At 43.2% G+C, this 22,711-nt stretch overlaps 1 non-coding gene across 1 annotated transcript; it reads left to right on the top strand.

The window, feature by feature from the left end:
- The first annotated feature begins 217 nt into the window (after nucleotides 1-217).
- trnal-aag (transfer RNA leucine (anticodon AAG)) lies at nucleotides 218-299 on the top strand. Its single transcript has one exon. It is a non-coding gene; the product is annotated as a tRNA-Leu (tRNA).
- The last annotated feature ends 22,412 nt before the right edge of the window (nucleotides 300-22,711 follow it).

The raw sequence follows: 22,711 nt of genomic DNA, 5'->3' as shown, positions 1-22,711 counted from the left end.
GATTCCATCAGAGCTGGAAATTTCACATGTAAAACAGTTCAAGAACAAACACAGAAAGAGAAGGACAGATGATTTCTGTTTGTTACTCAGTTCAGACTTACCTGAATCAGTGAAGGAACAGGCTCAATCCTCCTGATGGTCTTTCCCAGCTCCATTGCTTTTAATGAATTTCAGTAACATTATCATCAAATAACATTATTGTGAGAATATTTCACGTGGTAGCGTGGCCGAGCGGTCTAAGGCGCTGGATTAAGGCTCCAGTCTCTTCGGAGGCGTGGGTTCGAATCCCACCGCTGCCAAAATAGGTTTGACTTTTGGGCTCAGAGTGAACGCAGGAATGTGTAAGGTGTTTTTTTTTTCAAGAACAACGAACAGAAACATTACCAACTTTACAATTTGCTGGGGTAAAGCAGTGTGTGCAAGTGGCCCCTTTCGAGAGCACACACACACAGTGAATTTCTGACTGCCGAGTTAAACACTCTGATGAAGGAACAGCGCTCCAAAAGCTCGTAATTCAAATTGTTCTGTTTTACTTTAACCTGGTGTTGTGAGAATGCTTTCTGTACCCACTTCAGTCCAACACTGGCGTCTCCACATCATGAGATAAATAACAGGATTACAAACAGTGAGACTGTTTTCCCTGCCCAAGAATTAAGGTGATGGGCTTGATTTTTCTAACTGAAACTGAAATCGGATCGTGTACACATCCCATCATTCCCATTTCTACCCAGATATTTACAGAATTAATCTGGGTCTTGTGATAACCACCGTACTACAGAAACAGGGTGATGACCTCAGGGCAAGCAGATCCGGTTTACTGGAGAAACAATTAGACTGGCTCCAGAAGCCCATCTTTTGCCCACAGTAATTGATATTACATTGTCTCTGCTGGTTCCTCCTGTCAAAATGAATAATGATGTTTCCCACTGCATTAAAGTTTTGGAATAACATGTTCGAGAAAAAAAAAAGTATTCATGACGTTTAAAGCAAATCAGATCAACACCTGAAAATGATGCATTAACGAATGGGCAGAAATCATTGCTCTCTTAGATATTTGGGAGATGGAAGCTACCAATCTGCCAGTCAGCCGAAATAGCTCAGTTGGGAGAGCGTTAGACTGAAGATCTAAAGGTCCCGGGTTTCGGCAGGATCCCGTTGCTGGTTTTCTGCGCTCTCTGCTAAACAGTCCTGCATTTTGTCTCGCACTGTTTTCAAACATCAATTGACACAAACTGCAACAGACTAAGTACTCACCGCAATTTCCACCCTGCCAGGTGTTGTTCTATTTCCTCTTTGTTGGATTTCGCTTTTTAAAAAACTTCCTCTATTTCTAAACATTCCCAATGTTAATGAAAGGTGATGGAGATGAAGGTTTATCTTTGTTTCCTTATGCACACATGCCATGTAACGTCCTGAGTTTTTCCAACCTCATCACATTTCAGTGCCGATGTCAGGTCCGCTTTTACATGGCAGTGAAAATACATTTAGTTGACCTGCTGTTTCATCCAAAACAATGTATATTTGCATTACCTCTTTTGGGTCCTCCACAAGGAGGCCATTCGGCCCATCAAGTCTGCACCCGCATCAATCCCACCCACGCCCTATTCCCCGTAAACCCACAGATTTACCCTTCTAATCCCTTTGAAATTAGAATCAATTTGGCATGGCCAATCAAACTAACCCACACATCTTTGACACGCAAACCGGAACACCCGGAGGAAACCCACGGAGGCACGGGGAGAACGTGCAAACTCCGCACAGACGGTGACCCGAGGACCTGAGTCCCTGGCGCTGTGAGACATCAGTGCTAATCACTGTGCTACCGTGCTGCCCTTTCTACTGCATTCAATGTTACTGCAGTTCACTCCATTCAAAGTATTAGTGTCAATTTGTGATAAACCATCCTGTGGTGATTCTGCTGAATAACATTAAATTATCACCGTTAATGGACCATCCAACGTTGGACGCCATTGATTTTAAACTTTGCTGCTTTTCTGGGCGAACTCCAGCTCTCCATTCCTCCCGCAATGTCACCGCTCGAACTGAGTCTTTCTCCTTCCCACATTGGTAAACTCACACTTACTGGTTCCTGAGTGAAAACTGCCTCCACTTCACTGGGGGTGAGAGAGTTGACTATTTCATTCAATTAAAAGTTTTCTTGTCATTGAAGCAAAATTTTGGACCGAGATGTGCAGATATTTGTGTCGGTAGAAACAATAAATTTTCCCCCATTAACAGCTAGATTTTAACCCGTATCAGCATTTTGTACCATCAGCCCTTTCTCGCCTATCGCTCTCTTATTTTCTTTTTGGTTCTTCACATGTGACTTTTCCAATTCAGACGCAAACAAGGAAACCTCCCTAATATTGATTCTGACAGTTGCAGACTGGGAAGTAACGCAGGATTGTTGTACAGCAACAATTCTACATTCCCTGACCGAGAATCGAACCTGGGCCACGGCGGTAAGAGCACCGACTCCTAAACACTAAACCACCAGAGAAGCTGATGAAAGCCCTTTAAAATGTTAATTTATCCATTAGTCAACTGTTTTTTATTGTATTTCAGACTTTTTATTCACCAAATACAAGTTTATCCTTCACGTTTTACCCTTCACAAAGACCTTGTCTTTGTCAAAACTAAGTATGTCTTGCCTCTATTTAGATGAGAAAACACCACGCTGGTTAGTAATACACTGTATACACTCTCTCAGTAATGACTGAACTGGACCCAGTCTGTATTCATATTAGTACAGGTGCTGTATCGATATCTGGTGCATTCGGCTCCTTCTCTGTATTACTGCACAAAACCCGTCCCTCATTTATATTACAACTGATCATATTAGTTGGATTGACCATGCAAAAATTGCCCGTTATTTTCCTTTTGAGTATGTGGATTAGCCATGGAAAATGTGTGGGGCTAATGGGGATAGGGCAGAGGGGAGGACCTGGGTGGGATGCAGACTCGGTGGGCCAAGATAACCTTTCTTCTGAACTGTAGGAACTCTACGGCTCTATGTCTATGAAATATCATAGACATTTGCGTGCTTATTTATTTTAAGTAATCTATTTTCTAATAACCCCGTTTGGAGAAATGATCTCTTTTAGCAATTCCCCTTCAGTTTTCCCAGTGATAACCTTCAGCCCATCTCTGTCTTCCACGAATGCATGAAAACACCAAACAGTTCATGTGTTTCAACTGAAGAACATTTAAGATGTAAGCATTTATTGACAACCATTCTGTTGTGTGTTCTTGCAAACAAAATCATTTCAGCCTCACTATTTTGTTCCCGCTGTTGACTTATCTGTCTTTAGAGATCTGTTGGAAAACGGATAGGCTGACAATGTGTGACAGCAATATTCACAACGGTTTCAACTCTCTTCAGTTCAGCAACACATTGTTAATCAATGTTCCTTTTTTTTGCCAAAGTGCATGAACCAAAATGTTTGCCTTCATTCGGATTTTTTAGCATGCATTAAAAGGCAATAACCATATAATTTGCAAGGAAAGGTGAAGTCATCTTGTTTGTTCAGAGACTGTGATTAATGTCCCTCAGCACACGGTTTAATTGTTTCAATGGGGACATTAGAGGATTTATAAATAGGAATTTTCACAGTGTGTGCAATATTGTTTAACTGGGAGTGGTCTCTATTACAGCCAGCGATCATTGAATTTCAGAGCCATGTTCTGGATTATACCACTTGAGCTTCGTATTCTTTGGGTATTTTACGATATCCAAAGGGTTTACTACCCTGTCCTTGCCGTAGTTGGTGTCACTGGTAAGTCATATTTCTCTGTGTTCATTGTCCTTGTCGATGTTACCCAGTTATTGATATCATTCCGTGTAACTTTCATGGTTTGTAGCTGTGAACGCACTGGAAACATTTCTCCTTGCCACACAGCTATCCTCACACTGCCTGACATTCACTTTCACTCTTTCCACTTTACGGTTGTCGTTATGTAACATGATTTCCAGTGCTATGATTCACAGCCAATTCCAAATCAGCTGATTCAACATTTTCAACTGCACAGCCTTCAACACAATCAAAGCAGAGTCATCCAGACCAGAAATATTTGCTCCAAACCTACTGGCACCATTGTGACCCCCATATACAAATCTGAAGAAGGCAGCAAATTGGAGATTTTATTAACTGGTGAATTCGGTTTCTTGCTACATCATTGCGGGGCTTTTCTGCTGCGAACTTGGTCTCGAGCAGAATAGGTGAACTCAGTCTATTCTGGGGTGGATTTAATAAAAATGTTTCAGCTGTTCCCGAGGATCCTGAGAGATTGTTTCTCTTGTGCTCAGTCCAAAATACGAGTAAATTGTGTTGCTCTTCCCTACAGTGAATGTAATGACGATTCTTATCCTGTCACGAGGGAAGTGTGGTCTTTCCAAAAGTGTGATACGTTACCTCATTTCCATGTCAGCAGCGGATCTACTGGTCGTTATCATCGATCTCATATTGAGGCAAATTCCCATTAAGTTTGATTTTCTAATCACTTACCACATTAAAATATGTAATATCCATGCTGTGCTGCTTTATGCAGTCACTGATTGCTCTGTCTGGTTCACTGTCACATTCACCTTTGATCGATTTGTGGCTATTACTTGTCAGAAGCTGAAAATAAAATACTGCACTGAGGAAACTGCAACAGTGGTTCTCGGAACTGTGAGTGTGCTATTCAGTGTAAAGAACATTTTCTGGTATTTCATGTATGGTGATAGATATGCGATTCAGAATAATCCTCATTTTTGTAATGTAGACTTTGATGCCCTCTATTCTGCAGCATGGGGAGCAGTTGAAAATCTGCATTATATTTGAACACCGTTCATTCCTTTTTTGTTGATTCTGTTGCTGAATGTTTTCACCATTAGACACATTCTAGGGTCGACCAAATTCCGCAGGAGACTTCAGAGCCACAAGTGCATGGACACTTCAAAGGACCCAGAGACAGTGAAGAGAAGAAAATCCATTATCTTACTTTTTGCTCTATCAGGAAATTTTATCCTACTATGGTCAGTGTTGCTAATCCACTCCTTTTGTCAACGATTATATAATGTAAACTTAATTCATTTCTATATTCCTGCATTTGTGCGGGAATTAGGATTTTTGCTCCAACTTCTGAGTTGCTGCACCAATACATACATTTACGCAGTGACCCAGACACAATTCAGAGAGGATCTAAAGAATGTGATCAGATCTCCATTTACTGCAATTGTGAAATTACTTGCAGAATAAACATATTTTTCGTTAGAACAGGGTGATTATCTCGTGTTCTGCACAAAACAATATCTCAGTGAAACATACACAGTGTAGACATATTTTGTGTCACCATTTCTGATTAAAACGTGTATTGAAATTGTAAAAACAAATAAAAAAATGAATTGAGTCCAGAAAAAATCCGGATTCAAATCAGCTAATACTAATGAACCAGTCTGGACATCATGTTGACCTCCAGTTTTGTACCATTCTGTTAACTTGCGCGGATGTTTGCATTTCACTTCAACTGCAACACAACTCCCTCAATGAAATGAATATCAAAACTCAACAACCGTGAACTCTCTTCACAATTCCACCCCACCTCACCACAACTCCACCCTCCTGCTCAGCTCGACCCTCAGCCCAAACAGTCCCGCGCCCTTTGCACAGTATTCATTATTGGATTTAGCAATAGTGAATTGAACAGAATGGACTAGAGATTCATGGATGAATGGATTATTTGGCAAAGGCGGTTGAAAATCTTCCCCAATAGTTGTAGACAAAGGTCATGGGTAGAGGAGGGCACTCATAATGTTGAAATGCAGCGTGAGCTCGTTGGGTCAAAGGGCCTGTTTCCCATGCTGTGTTGTTCTTTGCTCTTTGGTCAAAATGTTAACGCTAAACTTCCAAGGATTTAGGGTCGGTGCTAGACAGCAGCTTGAGACAGAATGTTGGAGTGGCAGTGATTGCATTTAGTAAAACTCAATGGCAGTATTTGACAATGCACTTGGTACAATTCAATTAAAAAACCTCAGCCGAATGCGCATTAAATTCCACGACCCTCGCGGATTTTGCAGCGTGTGTGAGAGATCAAAGTTAGTTTGTGCCCCAAATGCACTGGAGTGTTGAAGTGAAATAAACAAATACATATATTAAAGATGCATAGAACAGAATATAAGCAGGGTTGGTCTTTGTTTGTGAAGGGTCTGAAAAGTAAATAATTGTTGAAAAATTCAGACAAAAATAGATTTATCTTCAGTTATGAATAAATTTTTTGAATGAATTCTGAACAAGTATTTAAAATAATAAAATAGAACGTAATGGAATGATTAGCCGAAAACAGACATCTTTATTAGCAGGAATAACAAAGTAAGTATTCTATTCACAACCATTCCACGCCGTAAGTTACTGGAAAAGATGTAGACGTCTTTTTATTCACTTTTTCCTACCCTTAAAAAACACTCTGAAAACCTTTTTCACTGTAAACGTGATTATAGTGATACAATCTGGTTGTTTCATTGGGTTGGCTTCAAGGGTCGTCAATGAACTTCCAGAGCCTCATTCAACTAAAGTTTTCCTCTGTGTCTGCCACAAAACCAGTGGGTCCATTCTGGTGATGGGACAGAAATTGGGCCTTCGACTGAGTACTTCGATTTCATCTGGTTGAAGGGTGTAGTCCGACAAGTTGACAACAGACTTCCCTGTAGTGGTATTATTTTCTACTGTGGTACCGGGGAGGCTTGGTTGCTGCTGGTGGTGATGCCGAGTTTGTCAGGTTTCCTCTTCTTGTTGTTCATGTAGGTGGTGTACTTCTGCTGTCTTTTCTGCTTGGTGGTCTCTACTTTCTGGTCTGCAGTGTCCTGAGCGCAAGTTCAGAATATTGCCTCTATCTTAGTTTCCACGTTGTGGCATCCGCTGTAGAGCTAGTGTGCAAGGTGGTTGAGGAGTGTGAGAGAGATGCAACGGCAACATCTCTTGGCACAATCTGTAGAGTAGGTCGTGTTGACTGAGTTCGTGATCTGTATCCTTTCAGGACCTTGTTTGCTTTCTTGCATTTTGTAGGAATTTGATGTCTGTGTCGATGTAAATGATATAATTGAAGATCCCCTCCACTTTGAAGCGACGGTTTGTGCTGTTGGTGATATCCGTGAAGTAGAAATGCCGACATTGGACTGGAGTCACCACAGAAAGAAGTCTCACAACACCAAGTTAAAGTCCAACAGCTGTATTTGGTAACATGAACTTTTGGAGAACTGCTCCTTCATCAGGTGAATGGAGAATTCACTAACAGGGCCTATATAGATCGACAGAATTGCAGATAATCAAGTCTTTACAGGTACAGATAATGCGAATGGAGGGTGAGATAATCACAGGTTAAAGAGGTATGCATTGTCTCAAACCATGACAATTAGTAAAATTTTGCAAGCTCAGGCCAAATGTTGGGGTTTAAATGTAATGTGACATGAACCCAAGATCTGGGTTGAAACCATCTTCACACATGTGGAACTTGGCTGTCGGTCTCTGCTCAGTGATTTGGTGTTGTCATGTGTCTTGAAAGCTGCCTTGGAGAACGCTGACCCAATGGTCAGAGGTTGATTGCCCCTGACTGCTGACCTGTTCTCCGACAGGAAGGGGACACTCCTGCCTGGTGATTGTCCTGCGGTATCTATTTATACAATGTCGTAGCGTCTGCATAGTTTCACCAATGTACCACACCTCGGGATATCCTTTCCTGCAGTGTGTAAGGTAGACCGCATTGACAGAGTCACATGAGTATATATCGTGTGCCTGCTGGATAGTGTCCTCATTTGTGATGGTGATATCCATGTCGATGATCCGGCACGTCCTACAGAGGTTGTTGTCTGGTGTCCAGATCGCTATTTTCCTGAAGGCTGGGTCGTTTGCTGCAACAATTGTCTGTTTGAGGTTGTGTGGTTGTCTGAAGGCAGTTATTGGGGGTACGGGGAGGCCTTGACCTGATGTTCATCTTCATCGATGACACGTTGAAGGCTCCGAAGAAGATCTCATAGCTTTTCTGGTCCGTGAAAGTACTGGATGATGAAGGATAATGTGTCGGTCATGTCCTGTGTTTAAATTCTGAGGAGGTCGATGCAATGCTGATCGGGGAAAATGTCAGCAGTCAATCCCGCTCAGCTTCCGATCTTTGGATCAGCGTCCTGCAAAGGTGGCCTTCAAGGCACAGGGCAATGCAAATCACCGGGCAGAAACTGATAGCCAAGTTCTGCACGAGGACGGCCTCAACGTTGAGTTCTTGCTATACTGCATATCGTTCTCAGTATTTGGCCTGAGCTTGTGAAATCTTGCTAACTATCCTGCCTTGAGACAATTCATACATCTTTAACCTGTGAGTCATCGTCCCGACAATTTCATTTTCTGTGGCTCTAAAGACTTAATTACCTGTCGAGACTCGCATTCCAACTATTTACTTGCATTTGCATCAGTATTTGTTTATAGTATATATATGCCGTGTTTGTTAGTCCAGTTCTCCACTCACCTGAGGATGGAGCAAAGCTCCAAAAGTTTGTGATTCCGAATAAATCTTTTGGACATTAACCAGGTGTTGTGAGATTTCTTATTGTCTCTTAGCATCATTCCCTTTGTCAAATAAAAAAAAACTCCAGCCTTCCCTCTTATCACAAGACCATTTGTCCTTTCTTCCTCTCTCTCTGTCTTTTCCCTGACTCTGCACTGGTTAGAAAAAAACTAAATATCTGAATTCTTCCTAATAAAAGACCACCGAAATGAAACATGCTCTCCATTTCCCTCAGATTCACAAAATGTTCTGTTGTGAGATGGCATTTGTAATATGTGCAATGTCTTGTCTTTGTGTAAAGGTTGATCAGTTTTCCCGTTCTGAACCACACCTGCCTTAATAACATAGGGAATATCATAGAATCTTTCAGTGAAGATGGAGGCGATTCTAGTCTGCACTGAACACAAACCAACCCATGCCCTATCTCCATAACCCCACACATTTACCCTCGCTAATCCCCCTGACAATAAGGGGCAACTTTGCACGACCAATCCACCTAACCCGCACATCTCTGGAATTTGGCAGGAAATCGTAACAGCCGGGGGAAGCCCACCCAGACGCGGAAAGAACATGTCGTCTCTGAACAGATAGTGACCCAAGCCAGGAATCGAGCCCAGGTCCCTGGTGCTGTGAGACATCACACAAAACCACTGGTTAGGTAAGGTTAATAAGTAAAGGAAACCCATTTTAAATAATGATAATACACAAGATGTGTCACCATTTTCCATAAGAAAGCAAACACAATGTGAATGACTATTTTTATTTTCATTCATTCATGGACGTGATGTCGCTGGCTGGGCCAGCATTTGTAGGTTGTGTCTAGTTACCAATCAACTCAATGGCTCGCTTAACCCTTTTACAGGATAGTTATGAAATAAGCATAGTGATGAGGATTTAGAGTGATGTGTAGGCCAGAATAGGAAAGGGCGGCGGATTCCCCAGTCTATTCAACTTCACTTCAGAACAAAAATTCCGCAGCACTGGAGAACAATAGACTGCAATGTTACAATTCTGGATCAGAATCTGAGAACAATAGGCTACAATGTTCCAATACCGGATAAAAACCTGAGAACAATAGACAGCAATGCCTCAGATTCTGAGAGCAATAGACTGTCACGTTCCTTCAGTTCGAATTCCACCATCTGCTGTAGTGGGATTCGACCCAATGATCCACCAGACATGGGGTGAGTTTTTCAATTAATAGTCTAGTGATAATACCACTCGGCCATTTCCTCCCTAACTTATGTTGAGGTTATTGGAATATATCTTTGGTTTGGATGGAGACGAGGAGTTTAGTTTATTTAGTAATGTCACAAGTCTGCTTATATTAACACTGTAATGAAGTTACTGTGAAAATCCACGTGTCTCCACACTCTGGCGCCTGTTTGGGCAAAACTGATGGAGAATTTATCATGGCAAATGCACCCGAACGAACAGGTCTTCTGGACTGTGGGAGGAAACGGGAGCGCCTGGAGGAAACCCATAACGACACAGGGGAGGACACACAAACTCCACACAGTGAACAAAGCTGGTACGCACTCAAACTCTGGTCCCTGGCACTGTGAGGCAACACTATTAACTACTGTGCCACCACAATGAAGTCGCTAGTGATTTTGCTCTCGATACTTCAAGTGGCAAGAACAATCCAGTTAATTGCAGGCCATGAGCCCGACATCAACGGTAGGAAAGTTATTGAAGAGGATTCTTCGAGAAGGAAGTAAGCTGACGTATTAGTGAGAGGCAACGTGGTTTTGTGAAGGGGAAATTGTGTCTCACTAGCTTGATCGAGTGTTTTCGAATAAGATGATTAACGAGGAGAAGGTAGTGGATGTTATCTACATGGACTTGAGTAAGGCCTTTAACAAGATCCCTCTTAGCAGACTAATGCAGAAGATGAAATCGCATGGGATCAGAGGTGAGCTGGCAAGGTTGATACAAAACTGTCTCGGTCAAAGAAGACAGAGTGTAGCAGTGGGAGGTTGTTTTTGTTCTGAATGATGGTTATGACAAGTGGCACTCCTCAGGGATCAGAGCTGGGAACTTTGCTCTTTGCAACATTGTGTATGACAGAAAGGTTGCAAGTTTGCGGATGATACAAAAGTTGGTGGATTTGCAGATGACGGTTAGGATCTTAAGAGGATACAACAAGATCAGGATTGATTGGAGACTTGGGAGAAGAGGTGGAAAAACGTAATTTGACCTCACTGGAATGACGGAGGTTGAGGGGTGACCTGATAGAAGTCTCCACGATTATGAGAGGGGTGGACAGAGTGGATAGTCAGAAGCTTTTTTTTTTCCCAGAGTGGAAGAGTCATTTACTCGGTGGCACATGTTCAAGGTGCGACGGTCAAGGTTTAAAGGAGATTACGAGGCAGATTTTTTTTACAAAAATGGTTGTGGGTGCCTGTAACTCATTGCCGGGGGAAGTAGTGGAACCGGATACGGTAGTGACTTCTAACAGGCGTCTTGACAACTACATGATGGGAACGGAGGAATATGGACCCTAGAAGGGGAAAGATTTTACTTCAGTCGACGCAGCATGGTCAGTGCAGGCTTCGAGGGCCAAACGGGCCTGTTTCTGTGCTGTAATTTTCTTTGTTTTTACTCTAAAGCCTGAAAAAAAGATGAATTACTTTCGCGCTTAATGAATCAAGTCACGAATTTATTGGAGGCGATGAATGGCAAAAAGTTCAATGATGTATATTATCCTTACGGTAATATTTGCGGGCATATCCTGATATAATATAAATGGGTTTATGTTAATGCTAAAGTAAATTATCTCGAAACCAATAATATTTGTGCATTGAGAGGCGCGTTCAGGTCTCCACACTTAAACCTTTACATTGATCTTAAAAGAAAGCATATACTATGATCATTCCAATGCGGGTAGGATGGTCTGTCGGAGACTCGGTGCAGACTCAATGGGCCATATGGCCTCCTTCTGCACTGTCATGTCTGCCTCTCCATTATTTCCAACTTCCCATACTTCCCTGAACCTCAACACCCCATCTGGGCTGTAAATTGTCTTCTTTGCGTGTAAAAAGTGTTGGATTGAACAGGGTGAGGTGAAGCTGTTTGTTTAGTGACTGCAATTGATGTGAGTCTCCATGGATCTGATTAGTGTGCCTGGAGGGATTTCCCCCTTCTAATAATAAGGGATTCCGTTCAGCGTGTTGTCCCATTGAGTCAGCGGGAGCGACAACTCCAACACTAACAGCGATCAGCGGCTGTGGAGACAGAGGGAGCGAGAGGAGAGATCAGAATCTGGGAGCAATGGCCCAGAATGTTCCAACAGTGGATCAGAATCTGGGGACAATGACCCAGAAAGTTCCAACAATTGATCAGAATCTGGAAACAATGGATTGGAAGTTTCCAGCCATGGACAACAGTTTATACTATTGGATTTATTTGTTTACCTTAGATGATTGGAGGATGCCATTAGCTTTTCGGATTGAAAGTCTACTGATGGTGATTCAGATCGTTTACTATCCCATCTTGGCGATTGTTGGAGTTCCAGGTAAGTCCCTGTCTGGAATTGTACCAGTCCGACTGCCACTGGAATCGGAGCAGGCAGGGGTCAGAGCATGGGAAGGTCTGTTGAACATGGGGAGGATTTGCAGTTTTCGGAAAAGTGAGGCTGTAAAGTTCTGTCCCCAGTTCCTAATTCTAGAAAGGCTGTTTAACTGTATTGATTTCCTTGTCATTTACTGTACTGGGTTTGCTGCTCTTGTTGTTTCTGTTGAATCCCTATATCCAGGTATTAATTCTTTCAGCCGCTGACAATTGTCTCAGGGCCTATGGGCTAGGGTGTCTTCTGTGTGCTGTGACTATCCATAGACATGTGACCTAACACTAATCCTTTGTGAGAAAAAAATTAAAGCAGAATCGTTTTTTACCATCTGTATGTAACGCCAGTTCACTGCCAATTGCCCACCCAGTCACCGGGCTGCAGAATGCATTTAATTGATCATGTTTGCACAGCAGGATCTCAAGAGAAAAAATATTTCATATTGAAATTCATTCATCAATGTCACAAGTATGCAAACATTAACACTGCAATGAAGTTGCTATAAAAATCCCTGAGCCGCCACACTACGGCGCCTGTTCAGGTACACTGAGGTAGAATTTAGCACGGCCAATACATCAAACCAGCACAACTTTCAGATTTTGGGAGGAAACCAGAGCACCTGGAGGAAACCCACGCAGACACAGTGAGAACGAGTAGACTCTGCACGCACAGTAGGCAAGCCTGAAATTGAACAGGGAGCCTAGTGCTATGAGGCGACAACACTGTCCCTTGTAAAACCACAAACTTTCCTGGAGTCACAGAAACACAAACATACATATATTAATAGAAACATTTACTGATAGAAGCAATCAGATTTAGGCACTTACTCCCACTCACACACAAATTCAAAAGCCAAAATTGTTGTAAGGCTCCGGAATAACATACACTTAAGAACACTCATCAGGTACTCTGGTGGTCACACACAACACACCCACACACCACGCACCCCCCCCCCCACCCCCCCCCCCCCCCCCCCCCCCCCCCCACACACACACACACATGCACAGGAATAATAGTGTTAATGGCTGAGCTGTCGTTGATAAACATGAGTCGGTGTTACAGGGTTGACTGTAGTGTCAGAGAGATGGCATTTTGGACCTGTTGTGGACGTAGTGAACTGTAGTGGATCTAGGCTGCCTGGGAAGCCAGAACTGATTCATGTCATGACTAACCTTTCATGCATTTCATCATATTGGATGTCAGAGTCACAGGATGAGAATAATTAGGCAGCTTGCTTGGCTTTTCCTTTGCTACTGGTCTTTGTTTGAGTTTTTACCTGGTGCATATATTGACAACATTCCTGCCAAGAGAGGACTCATGGAGATGTAAATCTAATAGAGATTCTGTGCTTCAGGGCATCAGGATCTCCCTCTGCCAACTGTTAGTATTGTCCAGAGGAAAGGGTCAAACCAACACTGTTTGGTACCAGCTCTGTTGTGGGAGTTGTCAGTGAGCTGTCTGAGAGACAACAGATTACCACCTACAGGACTCCACTCCGCATCTTCTGTTAGGGTTTACTGTCTCATCCTTCTTACCCTCCAAATCCTTCACAGGCAGAGGGGATATTTACCCGTAGCTGAGTGAGGGATAATGTTGAGGACTCTCTGGAAAGCTCTCTCCCAAATGTTAACTTTGTGTCACTACCAAGGAGCAGTACGGTGGTATAGTGGTTAGTACTGCTGTCTCACAGCATCAGGAACCTGGGTTCAGTTCCAGTTTTGGGTCATTGTCTGTGTTGAGTTTGTACATTCTCTCTGTGTCTGTACAGGTTCACTCCAGATGCTCTACTTTCCCCTCACACTCCGAAAGACGTGCTGGCTTAAAAAATGTATTCCAATTGTTATGATAATGTACTTTTTAAAAAAAAACCATCGTAAGTCTAAATGGCAATTCCTTCCATTGAATCATATCTAATTTTATTCTGTATTTCCTTCCTGACAGTGAACATAATCACAATTGTGACACTGACGAGCAGAAACTGTGGTCTGTCCAAATGTGTCACTCGTTACCTGGTTGCCATGTCAGCGGGGGATCTGCTGGTCATTCTCCTCGACCTGATATTGAGACACATTCCCATTGTTTATTGGGAACACTTTTATTTCCTGCTGTCACTCCCCGTGTGTAACATCCACGCTGTCCTGCTTTGTGCAGCCACTGACTGTTCTGTCTGGTTCACCGTCACTTTCACCTTTGATCGATTTGTGGCCATTTGCTGCTCCAAGCTGAGAAGTAAATATTGCACTGAGAAATCGGCGGCTGTGGTTCTGGGAACAGTGACGGTGCTGAGCTGTTTAAAGAACATTATCTGGTATTTTATGTTATTAAATACATATCGGCTCGGGAACTTCCCCTGGTTTTGTCACGTCACAACTGGTGTTATGTACTCTCTGGTCTGGGGAACAATCGAGTTCCTCCATTACATTCTAAACCCGTGTGCCCCATTCGTCCTGATTCTGCTGCTGAATGCTCTCACCGTCAGACACATTTTAGTGAGCAGCAGAGTCCGCAGGAGACTCCGGGCTCACCGCAGCGGTGAGAATCCCAGGGACCCAGAGTTGGAGAGTCGAAGGAAATCCATCATTTTCCTATTTGTTATCTCAGCCAATTTCATTATCTTATGGTCAATATTCATGGTTTATTCAGCATGGAATCGCATGTATGATTTGGGGGTTAAATTTAGATTAGACTTTTATGTTATGGAATTGGGCTTCATGCTGCAACTCACAAGTTGCTGTACAAATACTGTTATTTACGCTGTGACACAAACTCAGTTCAGGCAGCAGCTAAAAAATCTACTGAAATATCCCCTTATGCAATTTTTCAACTCAATACAGCCTGAGAGGAAATGACAACAACAAGACCTCTGACTCTTCCCATTGGGCATTCAAACTGTAAATCACCAAACAGCCTCACAGAGATAGAAAGACTGACAGATAGATAGAGAGGACCATGTTAGCAACAGTGAGATTATTAGACAGAGAGTAGCAAAGAGAGGGAAAGGCACGAAGACTTGGAGAGCAAAGAATTTGAAAGAGTTTCTAACAGGTACAGGAAAATAAACAGGGAGACAGTGAGATAGAAGAGAGACAAAGGCAGAGCCTCACAGAATGTGAAAGACAGAAATAGTGAGGAAAATGGCGAGAGAGATATACAGGGAATGAGAAAGGGAGATAGAGGAAGACAGATTGGAGTTTGTAATACGAGAGGGAGAGGGAGACAAGGGCGGGGGGTGGGGGAACGGGAGGCAAAAAGTGATGAAGAAGGAAATAGCCAGAGACAGATAGAAACAGAGATATCGAGACACAGAGCAGGAGTGAATGGGAAAGAGTGGGACTGAAAAAGCACAATGGACAAAGCAAGAGCAAAAGTCAGAGTGAGGTGGGTGGGGGTGCAGAGAGACAAATAAATTAAAGAGGGACAGGGAGTAGGAGAGTGACACTGGCGGGGGGGGGTGCAGGAGAGACAGAGGGAGAGTGGGGGAGAGGCGGAGAGACGGCAAAAGACAGAGTGAAACATCGAGAGAGACAGAGGCACAGAGAGACATAGAGAAAGAGTGACAGAGAGAGAGCCACAAGAAACATAGAAAGAGGTAGAGAGATATATCTAAGGACTTCAACGATAACCATCAAGTGGAGCTTTGGAATATGAGCTCCCTGATTGAGGCAGTTAATGCTGTCCAATCCGGGAGCCCTGCAGACATGCATAGTATGGTGTGTCTGGGTAACTGGAGTTCAGGATGTGTACACTCAGGTGTGGATGTGATGGACTGTAGGTTTTATCACTTGAGCATTAATGCAAGAACTCAGCTAATGTTCTGGGCACACGGATTCTGATCACGTCACCGCAGATGGTGGAACTTGAGTAAATATATCTGGAGTTTAGAATTCATGAGTGACCATAAAAACATTGTCCATTTTCAGAAAGACCCATCTGGTTTATCAATGTCATGATGTGGATGTGCCGGCGTTGGACTGGGGTAAACACAGTAAAAAGTCTGACAACACCAGGTTTAAGTCCAATCGATTTATGTGATAGTAAATTCACTAGCTTTCGAGGTTACCCTCTTCGTCAGGTGAATGTTCGTCGCCAGAACTCTCCATTCACCTGACAAAGAGGGTAACCTCGAAAGCTAGTGAATTTACTATCAAATAAATCAGTTGGACTTAAACCTGGTGTTGTCAGACTTTTTACTGTGTTTATCAATGTCCCAGGGAAGGGCCACAGCAATACGGTTGACACTTCATTGCCCCCTGAACATGGGCAACTAGGCATCAGATTTGCAAAGAAAGATGCCTTGAGTTGGCTAAAATTAACAGACACTGGTCAGATCCCCAGTGGAAGAGACAGCAATCATGAACTTTTTCAAAACTCTCCCAGTGGCAGCCAATAATATTTGGCTTTGGATACAAAATTACCCAGTCCTGAATAAACTGAAGCAGTGAGTGCTTATGAAGGACACCAAAAGGCCGTTACAGCCTGAATTGTACCCATCTTGGAGTGGCAGAGGACAGCTGACTGTGGAAGATGGCACACGCCGATGGGGTTCAAGAGTGTCATCCTGAGCCAAGGTTCACCATCTCACCCTCGCGGTACTCGTGGCCACCCAGGAGTGACAAACTGAATAACCTCCAAATTGCCACGTCTGTGGCCAGGTATGAATACAGGTATTTGGTCGTGGGTCAGTGTTGGCAATGTCAACAAGGGACGAATGTCACCAGTCACTACTCTTCACATTTGGGAATGGCTGGAACGGCCGTAGACGTGGCTGCACATGGTCAGTGCCGGACCGTTCATGGGGTCTATGTTCCTGATAATGGTAGATGCTGATTCACAATGGATGGCCATACAGAGGGTGAGATCATCAAACACAAGGACAAGAGTGGAGAAACTTCACACCTCTTTCTTGACACCCGGGATCCCGCAGCTGTTGGCTTCTGAAAATGGTCCACCCTTCATGAGCCAGGAATTTGTGCATTGCATGAAGTTGAACAGAATTTAACACTTTAGGACAGAGTCGATATTCCCCATCATCCAACGGCCTGGCAGAAAGAGCGGCACAAACAGTAAAAACAGGTTCAAAAAACTATCCCACAGCCTCCTTTGACACCAAACTATCAAGATTCAGCTTCAGATACAGGACAACAGCCCCCCCCCCCCACCCCCTCCCAATCACCAGTCCCCTCCCCTCTTCAACAAATGGAATAGCCCAAGCAGAGTTGCTCATAATCACTCTTCCCAAAGTTAACTCTGATCCTCCGAGGGTGGGAGCTGACGCCCAGTGCCGTTTCCATCAACTGGGGCAGGCTGTTAAAGACAGTTGTTAGGCTATTAGTTAAGAATCATGGCAATGGATACGCTGGTTATGAGGCACGTTCAGGTCAGGAACAGGGCCAGTTTTCTATCAAGTCCGCTTGGCAGATACCATCGATGGGAATGTTTCAAACATCTACAAACCGTGAAACCCCAAGACATGCAGGAAAAATCAATTCCCGGCACACCCGGAACTTCGGAAAGAATTCCAGATACTCCGGCTCCTGCTCTCCATCTCCACCAGTGAGAAACTCGGAGTCTGAAATGGACACAGTGAGTTTAGCCTCTCGGCCACATTGTCTCCCGATAAAGGTAACTCGGGCCACAACGCTCATGGTGGAAGAGGCGAGCCCCGGTCTGCTGAACCCCACTCACTTCCGGCTGAGCAGGAGGAACCAGACCCAGCATTGAAATTTCAGAAAAAAGGCTTCCAAGTCGGTCAGCCCTCGGCGGTTACTCAGACCTAGAGGGGGAGGGGTGTAATAACTTAAAATCGATTAATGAGTTGGCATGACCAAGTATGAACTTCGGAACTGAGGCCTGTGAAGTTTGCCTATTGAGGGATCTCCACAGACTTTAAGTTGCAGAGAGTGAAACGCTGAGAGTTGGGGTAAGTGTGGGAGTTTAGGGAAGTGGGTGGAGAGGTGTTGCTGTGCCTTGTGTCCCTTACTACCCGGTCCATACGGCCATGTCCAGTTGGGTAGGTGTCTATCAGGTATTACAGTTCAGAAAGTGACGTGGGACAAACAGAAGTTGCTGATTGTTGAGTGAGTCCTTGGAAGGAAAACTGAGGAAATTTTCTGAGTAGCTCCTACTGATGCCATAACTTCAGGAAGGATTCCTCATGTTGTTAATGTTCTAGGTACAAATCCGGTCACTGCAGCTGATGGAACTTGAATTAAATAAAAAATGTCTGGAAATGAAAATCTACTGATGACCATAAAACCATATTTGATTGTCGAAAGGACCAATTTCTTTCACTAATGTCCTTTAGGGAAGGAAATCTACCAGGGAGAGGGGAATAAAGCAAAGGTGAATTAGCTGAAGTGGAACTAGAGAACAGGGCCAGTAAGGCTCAGAGAAAGAGCAGAAATAGTGTGGCTCCTAATTAAAGCGGGTCCGGCAGGCTGAACTGCATTTGTTTCAATACAAGAAGTGTAACAGGTCAGGCTGATGGACTTGGAGCTTGGATTTGTTCTTGGAACTGTGATGTTGCTGCTATTACAAAGACTTGGTTAAGGAAAGGAGAGGAATGACAGCTTAACGTACAAGGATACAAATGATTCAAGCAGGATAGAGAGTGATGTAACAGGGGAGGGACATTTTCAAGACTGGTAAGGGGAATATTGCAGCAGTACTGCAGGAGGACTGCACCCAATGTACTTTGCATGGCTTATACAGCGAGGCAGTATGGGTAGAGTGCAGGAATAGAAAGGGTGTACTGGCAAGATTCGGCATTTTCTATTGGCCTCCCAACAACCAGCAGGAGATTGAGAAAGAGATGTGAATGAGAACTTGGCAAAATGTAAAAGTAACAGGGTTGTTGTGGTGGGAGAGTTAACTTCCTCAAAATTGACGGGGACTCATTTTGTGCTGAGTGTGTGGATGGGGCAGAGTTTGTAAGGAGCATCCAGGAGGGTTTGCCGAAACATTATATAGGTAATCCAACTAGGGAAGCTGCTGAACTGGACCTGGAAATAAGGAATCAGCCTGGACAGGTGGTCGACATTTCAGTGGGGGAGCAGTTGGGGAACAGAGAGCACAACTCAGTAAGCGTTAAGGTACGGACAGAGAATGGTAAGTGTAATACGCAAGTGAAGACTCTAAACTGGGGGATGACTAATTATAACAATATTAGGCAGAAACTGAAGAATGTAGAATAGGGCAGATGTTTGAGGGCAAATCAACATCTGGTACATGGGAGGCTTTCAAGTGCAAGTTGATAGGAATTCCGGACTGGCGCATTCCAATGAGGATGAAGGGTAGGTATGGCAAATTTCGGGAACATTGTAAAACGAGAGAAATTATGAGCCTCGTCAAAGTGGAAAAAAAAGATTTTTTCTAACCTAGGAAGACACAAAACAATTATGAAATACAAGGAAAGTAAAACGAAACTTAAGCAAAGAGTAAAGAGGGCGAAAAGGGGTCACGAGAATTATTTGGCCGCAGGATGGAAGAAAATCCGAAGGCGTTTTACACATATATAAAGGGCAAAAGTTTAGCCAGGGAGGGGGTTGGCACACCCGAGGACAGGTGAGGGATTCTATGCGCGGAGCCAGGGAAATGACGAGGTATTGAATACTTGACGTTAGTATTCACCAAAGAGAAGTACTTAGTGCATGATGAGTCTGGGAAAGGATGCGCAGATAGTTTGAGTCATGTTGAGAGCAAAAAAGAGGAGAAATTGGGGTTCTTGAGAAACGTTAAGGTAGACAAGTCCCCAGGGCCTGATGTGATATACCACAGAATACTGAGAGAGGCCAGGAGGAAATTGCTGGGACCTCGAGAGAAATCTTTGTATCATCACTGGCTATAGTGGAAGTACGAGGATTGGAGAATAGCCGGTTTTTGTTTAGGAAGAATAGCAACCATAATCCAGATAAGCACAAGCCAATGAGCCGTATGTCAGTTGTCAGGAAATTATTGAAGAAAATTCTTCGAGACAGGATTTAATCCCTCTTTGAAATAAGTGGATGTATTAGTGAAAGGCAACATGTTTTGTTTTTGAAGACCTGATCATGTCTGACTAACGCGATCAAGTTTTTTTTTGAGGAAGTGACGAAGATGATTGATGATGGTAGAGCAGTGGATATTATCTACATGGACACTAGTAAACCCTCTGACAAGGTCCCTCATGGCAGAGAGGTACAGAATTTGCAGTAAAATGAGATCAGAGGTGAGCTGGCTAGGTGGATGGAGAACTGGCTCAGTCATAGAAAACAGAGTGTAGCTGTGCAAGTGTGTGTTTCTGAATGGAGTGTTGTGGCTCAGGGATCAGCTCTGGTACCTTTGCTGTTTGTCATAGATATATAAATGATTAGAAGGAAATTGGGGAATCAGCTTGGAGATAATCGACACGTTGGGGGAAAGGTTGGAAAGCAGAGGATGGTGATTTAAGGTAAATGGTGACAGGGCAAAAAGAACTAATTTGTTGAAAGGGCGAGTAATTTGCATATTTAATATAGTGCAGAGAAAAGTTACATGATCAGTTTTGTTCAACAGAATGTGGAGAAAAAAATGGAAATGATGAAAAGTTATGAAAGTGAATATAGACGCCGAGGGACTTGAGTGAATATGTATGTAAATCATTCATGATGCAAGACAGGTTGAGAAAGCTGCAAACAAAAAAAAGTGAATAGTTTTTGTCTATTGGGGAAAAGAAGACAGAAGCAAGGAAGTTGTGTTAAATTTGTAGAAAACTTGTAGAAAACACTTGGAAAATCGTCAACCGAAAAATTCGGTCCAATTTTCGGCACCGAACTCAGGCAGAATGTAAAGTCAATAGGCTGGATGTAACGGAAAGCACGAGAATAAGTCCAGAGATCAGAAACTTCAGTGACGAAAATGTTTTGGAGAGGTTCGGACTAATTTCCTTGACAGGAAGTTGCTGATGTAACTTTAACGAGGCATTCAAAATCCTGAGGGGTCTTGACAGAGTAGATAGAGAGAAACTGTTCAATGGCAGAAGGATCTTGGCACAGAGGGCGCGGGTTGAAGTAAATTGGTGGAAGAAACATGGAGGCATCAGGAAAAACATTTTCAGACAGTGAGTGATCCAGATCTGGAATGTGTTGTTTGAGAGTGTGGTGCAGGCAGCGCCAATTAATGGGTTCAAAATGGGATTGGGTAATTGTCTGAAAATGAACAAAATGCCAGACTGTGGGGTATAGATTGTTAATGGATGAATTGCTCCTTTCGAGGGCCAACACACACATGACGCTTCAAAATGGCTTTCTTCTCTACTGTAAGTACTTTATCAATGTTGAAAGGGTGACAGTGACAGAGTGGTAATATCTCTGTGAGGGTAGGCCAATTTCTCAAGATAAATATTCAAGTCCAACTACAACAGGTTTCAAAATGCAATTACAATTTTGAATGTAAAGGTCATTTCCGTGATTGCGGCCATGACCTGAAATATATCAGATTCTCTAATGCCCTGCAGAAAAGAAAACTTTCCATCATTTCCCAGTTTAGCCCAGAGGTGACTCTAGGCGCACACGTGCTTGGCTATTACGTGCCTTTTATGATGGTCTAGAAAACAAGTAAATTCAATGTATTAGCGATTGCCAATATATGCTGGCCTTACCAGCTGGATATACAGCCCATGAAAGAATAAGAAACAGCAACTGAAATCAGCATTTCACAACACCTGCAATAGTAAAGCTAATCCAGCAGATGGCGGTGAAACTGCAATTTTTGGCACGACAAGACACAGAAGATCGTCCCAGTTATTTCTGTAATAGACTCAGTCTTTGTCCATCCTAAACGTGACCCAGTTTATATGACACGAAATCATATTTCTGATTATATGATAATACTACAATAATTCTCAGTTGATTCTGTACTCAGCAAAATCCCAGTTGTTTGAGTCTGGCATGTCTCTGTTCATATGAGAAAATACCACGCTGGTTAGAGAGTGTTAGATACTGTATACACCCTCTCAGTAATGACTGAACTGGACCCAGTCTGCATTTATATTAGTACAGGTGCTATATTGATATCTGGTGTATTCAGCCCTGTCTCAACATTACTGCACGAAACCAGTCTCTCGATTATATTGCAACGGATAGTATTAGTTGGATTCGCCATGCAAAATTGCCCGTTATTTTCCCTCAGAGTATGCGGAATAACCATGGTAAATGTGTGGGGCTAACGGGGATATGGCAGAGGGGAGGACCTGGGGTGGGATGCAGACTCGGTGGGCCAGATGGCCTCTGAACTGTAGGAATTCTATGGTTCTATGTCTAACAAACATCATAAACATTTGCGTGCTTACTTATTTTAAATATTCTATTTTCTAATAACCCCCTTTGGAGAAATGATCTCTTTTAGCAATCCCCCTTCAGTTTTCCCAGTGATAACCTTCAGCCCATCTCTGCCTTCCACGAGTGCATGAAAACACCAAACAGTTCATGTGTTTCAACTGAAGAACATTTAATATGTAATTATTTACTGACAACCCTTCTGTTGTGCGCTCTTGCACATACAATTATTGCAGCCTCACTATTTTGTTCCCGGTGATGACTTATCTGTCTTAAGAGATCTGTTGGAAAATGGATAAATCCCTTCTCGAATGAC

This window comes from Carcharhinus amblyrhynchos, unplaced genomic scaffold (genome assembly GCF_965287045.1).
Source record: "Carcharhinus amblyrhynchos unplaced genomic scaffold, sCarAmb.v2.hapA scaffold_38, whole genome shotgun sequence".
Taxonomy (NCBI): Eukaryota; Metazoa; Chordata; class Chondrichthyes; order Carcharhiniformes; family Carcharhinidae; genus Carcharhinus; species Carcharhinus amblyrhynchos.
This window is presented reverse-complemented; position numbering and strand designations above follow the sequence as displayed.